The 9,525-nt window shown below is 40.7% G+C and overlaps 1 protein-coding gene across 1 annotated transcript in view; it reads left to right on the top strand.

The window, feature by feature from the left end:
* Positions 1 to 8,230: 8,230 nt before the first annotated feature.
* The window catches only part of zgc:110789 (Xan_ur_permease domain-containing protein), a 39,041-nt gene continuing 37,746 nt past the window's right edge, over positions 8,231 to 9,525 (top strand). The window contains exon 1 of the mRNA XM_036977920.1: positions 8,231 to 8,567. The gene's annotated coding sequence lies outside the window, so the exon portion shown is untranslated. The remainder of the gene's footprint in view (positions 8,568 to 9,525) is intronic.

Below are 9,525 nucleotides of genomic sequence, written 5' to 3'. Positions count from 1 at the left end.
ACTTATTGTATGTTTTACTGCCCGTGCAGTATGAACAGTTTTGAACGGACATACCAATAATTTGATACCGTTATCTAAATTAGGAATACTATCTGTATCTGAAGGTATATTTGATCATTAATGGTTGCATATTTATAATAAACGCAATCAATGTAATGTTTTGAAACCTGAGTAAAGAACATCTTGTGTTAGTACATATCATGTTGCAAGTATCACTGCTCCTCCTTGTCTACAGGTTTATTGTCTACATATCTTTATCTTTACTACTCTGGCCTCCACATGAACTCTCATACACAAACTTGCCCCACCTTTCAGGGACATTAGCAGATGCTGTTCATGAGGGACTCCTTGTGTTAGTACAGAACACACTGGAGGTTTGAGTTTGTCTTTCTCTAGTGGTGGACAAAGGTACGGCAGACAAATTATATTTATATTCTTTTGGAGGAAACTTTGGATTGGGTGCAGTGGATTCACAGTCCACATCAACATAATAATTCAGTTTGTGAAATATCAGAGTAACACATAGCAATGACAAACACCTGAATGACCTTTTTGCCCCCAGATTTCCTTTGCAACAGTTTGCAATTTCATACAGTAACAGAGGACCTTTTGTGTTTTCATACTTTAGGTCATACATAATACTGAAAGCATCTGAGATTATACTTTACCATACTAGAGCAGTGAGCAGGAGGAAGAAAGGCATGCCCACACTTTTTTTGGATGACACATTTTGTGTGTGTGTGTCAACTGTGCATAAGGAATTTCACAGAATGTGCATCTTATTTGAGTGACCCAGATTGGCTTGTGTGAGTGAGATGTGTCAAATTCATTTAAAAGAATGTGTGTCTGTGATCATTAGCGAATTGATGTGCGTATCCTGTGTGTCTGATATCACACCTACATAGTCACCAACATAATCTAGACGTGCTATGAAAAGTCACTTGACTCTTTATAGCAGGGCTATCTGGGACTGCCTCCTGGAAGAATTCAGGTGAGTGAAGGCTACCTGTGCCCTGCATAACTTCATGAGGATGGACACGAGGCCCAGGAGGGGATCTGCAGCTCGCCGCCGTGTACCAGAGGAGAAGTCTGCTGCTCTGTAGGATGTTTCAAGAATAGGGTCCAACAACACAGCAAGAGAGGCAATCTGTGTGCGGGAGATCTTCACCTCCTACTTCTTCGAAGAGGGTGCTGTTCCCTGGCAACACCATAGACAACACTACGCACAACCAAAGGCTCTTTTAAGAGCCATTCACATTGCAATGAGAGTATTCTTCCCTTTACTTAGCTATGTCAACTGCAGTTATTCAATTCACTTTTTTTTTTCTACTTCTCAGCTGAGGGTGCTGTTTAGGTAAGGGTGGGATGTCTGTACAAAAACAAAACAGGCTATTTTAAATCAACAACATTGAAAAAATACAGAACAATTAGACACCCTATAACCCACACCTACACATTCATGTATCAATCTGATTGATGTATTGTGTTGTTCTGTAAGCAGGCTCAGGTGTATAATTGTGGCTCCTTCCACTTTCAAAGAATAGGCAAGAGGGTCAACCATGGAGAACAGTAAGACACTTCATTATTTCCATAACTACGCTATATTGTTTGTCCTCGTGTGTCCGTTCATGTTTTTCAGCATAAAGCCACTTAGTGTAGTGTGCACACGAGGTGAGAACACACAATCAGATGAACTCTGTCTCTTTAACTACCTTATTTTCTCAATATAACAGTCTCTCTCTTTCACTTCATCTCTCTCTCTTCTCCCTAAATCCTCTAGGTTATATCAGCTGTGTCAGTGAACCCCTCCAAATGAAAATCAAATCAAACATATTTACATAGCCCTTCTTACATCAGCTGAACTGGCTACATAGAGGGCACAGCATGATCAGAGGTGAGAGGTCACTTGATCAGGTCATCAGAAAGTATTATTAAAGAGATGCTTTACATTGAAATATAGATAGAGATGCAGTAGTCCCAGAGTTAATGATCCAAGGTCAGTTTTGCATTTCACCTCCTGATTATTATGATGACCTACAATGTTAGAATAGAAACACAAGGCTTAAACATGCTCTCTCCCCACCTGTCTCTCGTCTGCAGATATGTTTTGATGTGAGAGAGGATGCCAACCCCCAGTCCCATCATTTCCACCTCACCCGCTTTTAAGATAGCCTGAATGTTATCTAGAGACACTATTATGTAATTGTGATGAACTGAGAGAATATTTGGGTTGCACTGTGATTCATTAATCATATACTGCATTTACATGAAGCATAGGAAGTGTAGTGTTTTTAAAATTATATATGAATTACAAATCAGCCCAACTAGTTTAATCCTGTTTCTAGTCTATTAGTTACAATGTGTAACCATTGATGTTCCAGGACCAAGATTGGTAAACACTGTTGAAGTGTAATTGTAAAACATGCATACAGACACAGCATCATACAAAGACTGGAATGTGATACTCCTGGTGGTATTGGATATGACTGAAATACCTGAACTGCACCTTTATTTGCCAAGGTAGAGTACATGATCAATAAATTTATTAAAATGTACAGGCTACCATGTGGGGATCTCATGCATGGTAATAACTACATGTATACATGACTTGCATCCTTGGCACAAAGTTATATTATATTCTACTCAATCCATAGGCTTCATTAATGTCATTCAGACTTTTGAAGTTGATACAACTGGCTATGATCTCTGAGTTTCATATCGGTTCTGAACTAATATGTATGCCAAACATTTGGGTCCATACACAGATCTGCTAGATAGCTAGTTAGACATCCATGGGCATACAGGTATTGTTATCCTCCACCGCACAATAAGCAAGAACATAGCTAGTTACATTATTTTATCTGCATTGCATGGCAAATATCAGCAAGAGAAGCTTACAAAATTGTAGATTCAGTTTGCAGTAAACGCTTTAGCTAGCTAGATTCTTTGCATCCACTGTTTCACAAGACGACAACCTGGTTTGCTGGTTGTTTCAGCCGTCCCTAAAACATTAAACAACCAGAATTACAATTTCATACTCGTCATGTCACAACACCCATAAAGCTAGCCATCTAGCTTGCTAAATCGTGATTTTCGTAAATGAACTTTATGATAAATATGCATAATCATTTGTTTCTACATTAACTAACATATTCCTGTCAACTGTAAATGTTTTGCATGATTTGTTATGACGTTATATTCACTGACATTTGCTTACATCATAGTATTTTTGACAGCCATCTTTGCTGAAGAAAGTCTCCAGCCTTGGGTCGTATAGCATCAAATTCGTCATAGTAACCACTTGATATGATTGGTCATCTCCCAGTGGTCGCCGCTGGTGATTGGCATAAAGTTGGGAAAAGTTTCTTTTTCACCGCCTCCCATGCCACCTTCGCACCGCCCAACGGTTCCCCGCCCTCTCCGCTTCTCACCGCTTTCCTTCCATTGAAATGAATGGGAAGCAGTGTTTCACCGCACGGCAACCTGTGCTAGTGTATCATGAGGGTTCAAAGCACTGCATCTCAGGAAGAAGAAGAAGTGTCACTACAGTCCCTGGTTCGAATGCAGGCTGTATCACATCCAGACATGATTGGGAGTCCCATAGGGCGGCATACAATTGGCCCAGCGTCGTCCGGGTAGGCCGTCATTGTAAATAAGAATTTGTTCTTAACTGACTTGCCTAGCAAAATAATAACAATTTCAGCAATCATGTTCCATTAGCTAGTTGATCATCTATATGTTACTAGCTATACATGTAGTTACAGTGCCTTGCGAAAGTATTCGGCCCCCTTGAACTTTGCGACCTTTTGCCACATTTCAGGCTTCAAACATAAAGATATAAAACTGTATTTTTTTGTGAAGAATCAACAACAAGTGGGACACAATCATGAAGTGGAACGACATTTATTGGATATTTCAAACTTTTTTAACAAATCAAAAACTGAAAAATTGGGCGTGCAAAATTATTCAGCCCCCTTAAGTTAATACTTTGTAGCGCCACCTTTTGCTGCGATTACAGCTGTAAGTCGCTTGGGGTATGTCTCTATCAGTTTTGCACATCGAGAGACTGAAATTTCTTCCCATTCCTCCTTGCAAAACAGCTCGAGCTCAGTGAGGTTGGATGGAGAGCATTTGTGAACAGCAGTTTTCAGTTCTTTCCACAGATTCTCAATTGGATTCAGGTCTGGACTTTGACTTGGCCATTCTAACACCTGGATATGTTTATTTTTTAACCATTCCATTGTAGATTTTGCTTTATGTTTTGGATCATTGTCTTGTTGGAAGACAAATCTCCGTCCCAGTCTCAGGTCTTTTGCAGACTCCATCAGGCTTTCTTCCAGAATGGTCCTGTATTTGGCTCCATCCATCTTCCCATCAATTTTAACCATCTTCCCTGTCCCTGTTGAAGAAAAGCAGGCCCAAACCATGATGCTGCCACCACCATGTTTGACAGTGTTGATGGTGTGTTCAGGGTGATGAGCTGTGTTGCTTTTACGCCAAACATAACGTTTTGCATTGTTGCCAAAAAGTTCAATTTTGGTTTCATCTGACCAGAGCACCTTCTTCCACATGTTTGGTGTGTCTCCCAGGTGGCTTGTGGCAAACTTTAAACAACACTTTTTATGGATATCTTTAAGAAATGGCTTTCTTCTTGCCACTCTTCCATAAAGGCCAGATTTGTGCAATATACGACTGATTGTTGTCCTATGGACAGAGTCTCCCACCTCAGCTGTAGATCTCTGCAGTTCACCCAGAGTGATCATGGGCCTCTTGGCTGCATCTCTGATCAGTCTTCTCCTTGTATGAGCTGAAAGTTTAGAGGGACGGCCAGGTCTTGGTAGATTTGCAGTGGTCTGATACTCCTTCCATTTCAATATTATCGCTTGCACAGTGCTCCTTGGGATGTTTAAAGCTTGGGAAATCTTTTTGTATCCAAATCCGGCTTTAAACTTCTTCACAACAGTATCTCGGACCTGCCTGGTGTGTTCCTTGTTCTTCATGATGCTCTCTGCGCTTTTAACGGACCTCTGAGACTATCACAGTGCAGGTGCATTTATACGGAGACTTGATTACACACAGGTGGATTGTATTTATCATCATTAGTCATTTAGGTCAACATTGGATCATTCAGAGATCCTCACTGAACTTCTGGAGAGAGTTTGCTGCACTGAAAGTAAAGGGGCTGAATAATTTTGCACGCCCAATGTTTCAGTTTTTGATTTGTTAAAAAAGTTTGAAATATCCAATAAATGTCGTTCCACTTCATGATTGTGTCCCACTTGTTGTTGATTCTTCACAAAAAAATACAGTTTTATATCTTTATGTTTGAAGCCTGAAATGTGGCAAAAGGTAGCAAAGTTCAAGGGGGCCAAATAATTTCGCAAGGCACTGTACATTGCATTCGGAAAGTATTCAGACCCATTGACTTTTTCCTAATTTTGTTACATTACAGCCTTGTTCTAAAATTGATTAAATTGTTTTTTCCCCCCTCATCAATCTACACACAATACCCCATAATGACAAATCGAAAACAGGTTTTTAGAAATTTTAGCAAATGTATATATTTTTTTAAATATAATATCACATTTACTTAAGTATTCAGACCCTTTACTCAGTACCTTGCTGAAGCGTCTTCTTGGGTATGATGCTACAAGCTTGGCACATCTGTATTTGGGGAGTTTCTCCCATTCTTCTCTGCAGATCCTCTCAAGCTCCGTCAAGTTGGATGGGGAGCGTCGCTGCACAGCTATTTTCAGGTCTTTCCTGAGATGTTTGATCAGGTTCAAGTCCGTGCTCTGGCTGGGCCACTCAAGGAAATTCAGAGACTTGTCCATAAGCCACTCCTGTGTTGTCTTGGCTGTGTGCTTAGGGTCATTGTCCTGTTGGAAGGTGAACCTTCGCCCCAGTCTGAGGTCCTGAGCACTTTGGAGCAGATTTTCATCAAGGATCTCTCTGTACTTTGCTCCTTTCATCTTTTCCTCGATCCTGACTATTCTCCTTCAATGCTGTAGAATTTTTTTGGTACCCTTCCCCAGATCTGTGCCTCAACACACATCCTGTCTCGGAGAGCTATGGACAATTCCTTCGACCTCATGGCTTGGTTTTTTCTCTGACATGCACTGTCAACTGTGGACCTTTTAATATAGGCAGGTGTGTGCCTTTTCAAATCATGTCCAATCAATTGAATTTACCCCAGGTGGATTCCAATCAAGTTGTAGAAACATCAAGGAGGATCAATGGAAACAGGATGCACTTCAGCTCAATTTTTAGTCTCATAGTAAAGGGTCTGAATACTTATTTAAATAAGGTATCCGCTTTTTATTTTTAATACATTTTCAAAAATGTCTAAAAACCTGTTTTTGTTTTGTCATTATGGGGTATTGTGTGTAGATTGATGAGGAAAAAATTAATGTGGAAAACAAAACGTGGAAAAAGGGAAGGGGTCTGAATACTTTCCAAATGCACTGTATATTTGCATTTATTTCTGTTATCAATCAAGGTGAGACTGAACATCGACAAGTCACAGGGGAAACAGAAGAAGAGATAACGGAGGAGAATCAAGAAGGGGATCAAATTCTTCGATATCCGGGGAAATGACTTGGTTTGGAAGAAAGACAAAAGGAAGGCGAGACAGGGAAACCCTGCTGTTCTTTCACTCCTAGCTGGGGTCACCATCTGTTAAGATGAAGTTAAAAATCTCAGATAATAGATATTTGCATTTGCACACAAAATAACCTGAAGCTAGATTTTGTTTCCCCTAACACTGATATTTTTCTCTTTGTCTTCCTAGAGTCGGAGCAGTTGGACGGTCGACCACTGAAAGCCCTGACGCCCTACACTTCGGTGAAGCCCAGTAGATAAAGTATGTTAAGCTTTGGTTGACATTTGAGAAAGCAAAAAAATGGTAGTTATGCTGAGCTTATAAAAATATACTTCTTCAATTTACCTCTCCAAATGACTTTAGGACCTTTGACCGTTCGAGCCACCCAGGAGGTGTCCCATCCACCAGAGCCAGTGAGTTCAGAGCAGTCTGATTCTCTGTGTCGGAGTGGGACCAGCTTGAGTTACTTTATACCTTCAAAAACGGTTGAAAAGTGCTTATCTGCCATTGATAACACTGCACTAATCCATCAAATTTTCTCACAGTAAAGTGCAACCTTTTTTTACATATTGTTTCCTACCCTGTTGCCTTTAACTCTGCTCCTGTTCTCCAGGAGCTAGGGGGTTCTGCCTAACACCCAGACGTGGATCCACCTGATGTCCTCCATTACCAACCACCCTCCAACTTTTCATTGCATCATCGACAACACAAGAGGTTGGTGGTACCTTAATTGGGGAGGGCGGACTCATGGCAATGCCTGGAGTGGATTTGTATCAAAAAGTATGCCATTCCATTTGCGCCGTTCCAGCCATTATTATGAGCCGTCCTTCCCTCAGCAGCTTCCACTGAATTCTACAGCTACTGTTATTGTCATGTTGTCACTAACTGCAAAGAAAGTTGTCTTGCTCTATCATACTGGACACATAATATGTGAGATATACAGATGAACTAAAAACATTAGCACTGCAAACACTCAGAACAAAGAGACTCCACGCTGTGCCTGGACTTTGCAGTCTCCCTCTTCAAATTCCCCTTCCGAGACTGTCTGCTTGTTTTCTGAACAAGTGACAGAAGGAACCTCCCACCCACTTCTTCTATTTCACACAACAGAATTCAGTATTTCAGTCTATGATTGCTTTGTGAGTGTACAAATAATATGTGGCAATGAATGTATGACACAACTGTACTAAAAAAAGATACGTTTATATATTTAAATCTTAAATATTGCCAGGTTGGTTTTAACAGCTGTTTCACAAGGTGTACATTGTTGTAAATTATAAGGTGTGTCTTGACTGGCCTGTGAGAATCCGGTTACAGTGGATCACTGTTCTGCAGAGATCTCTCCAGATGAAAGAGAATGTTTTGGTGACTATAAGACTAAGATTTTAGTTGTCTAAGAGATCGTAGTAAATCCTAATACCTTGCCTTGTAACTAGCTACGCCCCAGGGTACCCAGAGAGTGTGTCATAAAGACAGAAATGCCCTTTCTACTCTGGGGTATAAAACATGTGCGTTAAGAATTTACATACTAGACTAAGTTGACCACGCGCTGCAGCCGATGTCTATGACTAGTCGTGACCCCGAAACGCAACACGAGGTTGAAGACAAAGAAAATCTCTGAACAATCAAGTATATGGTGGAGTAGCTATTCTAAGTACTGTACCTAGGAAGGTGAATGTAAGCATTAAATATAGTTTTTTGAAGTCATCGGTGGTCTACACGGCCCTCCTACCCACGCTTGGAGCGTCAACACTGCTGATTAGCCTCCTCAGAAACTCACTCTCACAGAACGAGTGCAAGGAAGCAGACAACTAAGAGAAAGGATATTGTGACATTGTGTGGATAATCGGAGACTTACACCCGGTAACGAAGGAGACAGCCATAGAAAGAACAAGGCGTCTGCCAAACCTTTCCCACTAAGCAGAACTCCGCCCATGAAGAGATATTCAACGGAGACCTTCAACACGTAAGTACATGCATTGCACTTTTTACCCATAAGAGGTTAAAAAAAAAGAATCATAATAGAAGACTACTGAAGTAATATTATTTCAGTGTAGATAAAGGAAGGGTAGCTTACAACATGCCATCCAGACAAGCCAGTGTAGGAAGCAAACGGACTTGCATATGAATGGAGTGGAAATTAGCTGGCTTTGATCTGTAAGGTAAGTAACTTTAATGTGCCAAGCAGACTACACATTTTCTTTGCTATTTCCCGAGAAGTAGCACATTTTAAGACATGGATTTCATGTTGTTGTAATGTTAACAAGGCTAAGGCAGTTACTGTACATACAATTTAAAATATTAACATGACATTAGATTATGACACGCTTCTATCACATATCTACAATACGAAATCCATGTGTACTTGTGTTTAGAGTGCATGTCTTATGATGTGTGTCTGTGCATGTGTGTGTGTGTGTCTCTTCACAGTCCCCGCTGTCCCATAAGGCATCATTTTATCTGTTTTTAAATCTGATTCTACCGCTTGCGTCAGTTGCCTGATGTGGAATAGAGTTCCATGTAGTCGTGGCTCTTTGTAGTACTGTGCGCCTCCCATAGTCTGTTCTTGGAGATTGTGAAGAGCCCCCTGGTGGCATGTCTTGTGGGGTATGCATGGTTTTCCAAGCTGTGTGCTAGTAGTTTAAAACAGACGCCTCTGTGAATTCAGCAAGTCAACACTTCTTACAAAATAATTGTAGTGATGAAGTCAATCTCTCCTCCACTTTGAGCCATGAGAAATTTAATATTATTAATGTTAGCACTCTGTGTACATTTAAGGGCCAGCCGTGCTGCCCTTTTCTGAGCCAATTCTAATTTTCCGAGGTCCCTCTTTGTGGCTGTAATGGTTTTCCTCCTCTTCTGAGGAGGAGTAGGAAAGATCGGACCAATGCGCAGCGTGGTAAGTGTCCATATTTTAATGAAAT

Source organism: Oncorhynchus mykiss, chromosome 1 (genome assembly GCF_013265735.2).
Source record: "Oncorhynchus mykiss isolate Arlee chromosome 1, USDA_OmykA_1.1, whole genome shotgun sequence".
Classification (NCBI taxonomy): Eukaryota; Metazoa; Chordata; class Actinopteri; order Salmoniformes; family Salmonidae; genus Oncorhynchus; species Oncorhynchus mykiss.
This window is presented reverse-complemented; position numbering and strand designations above follow the sequence as displayed.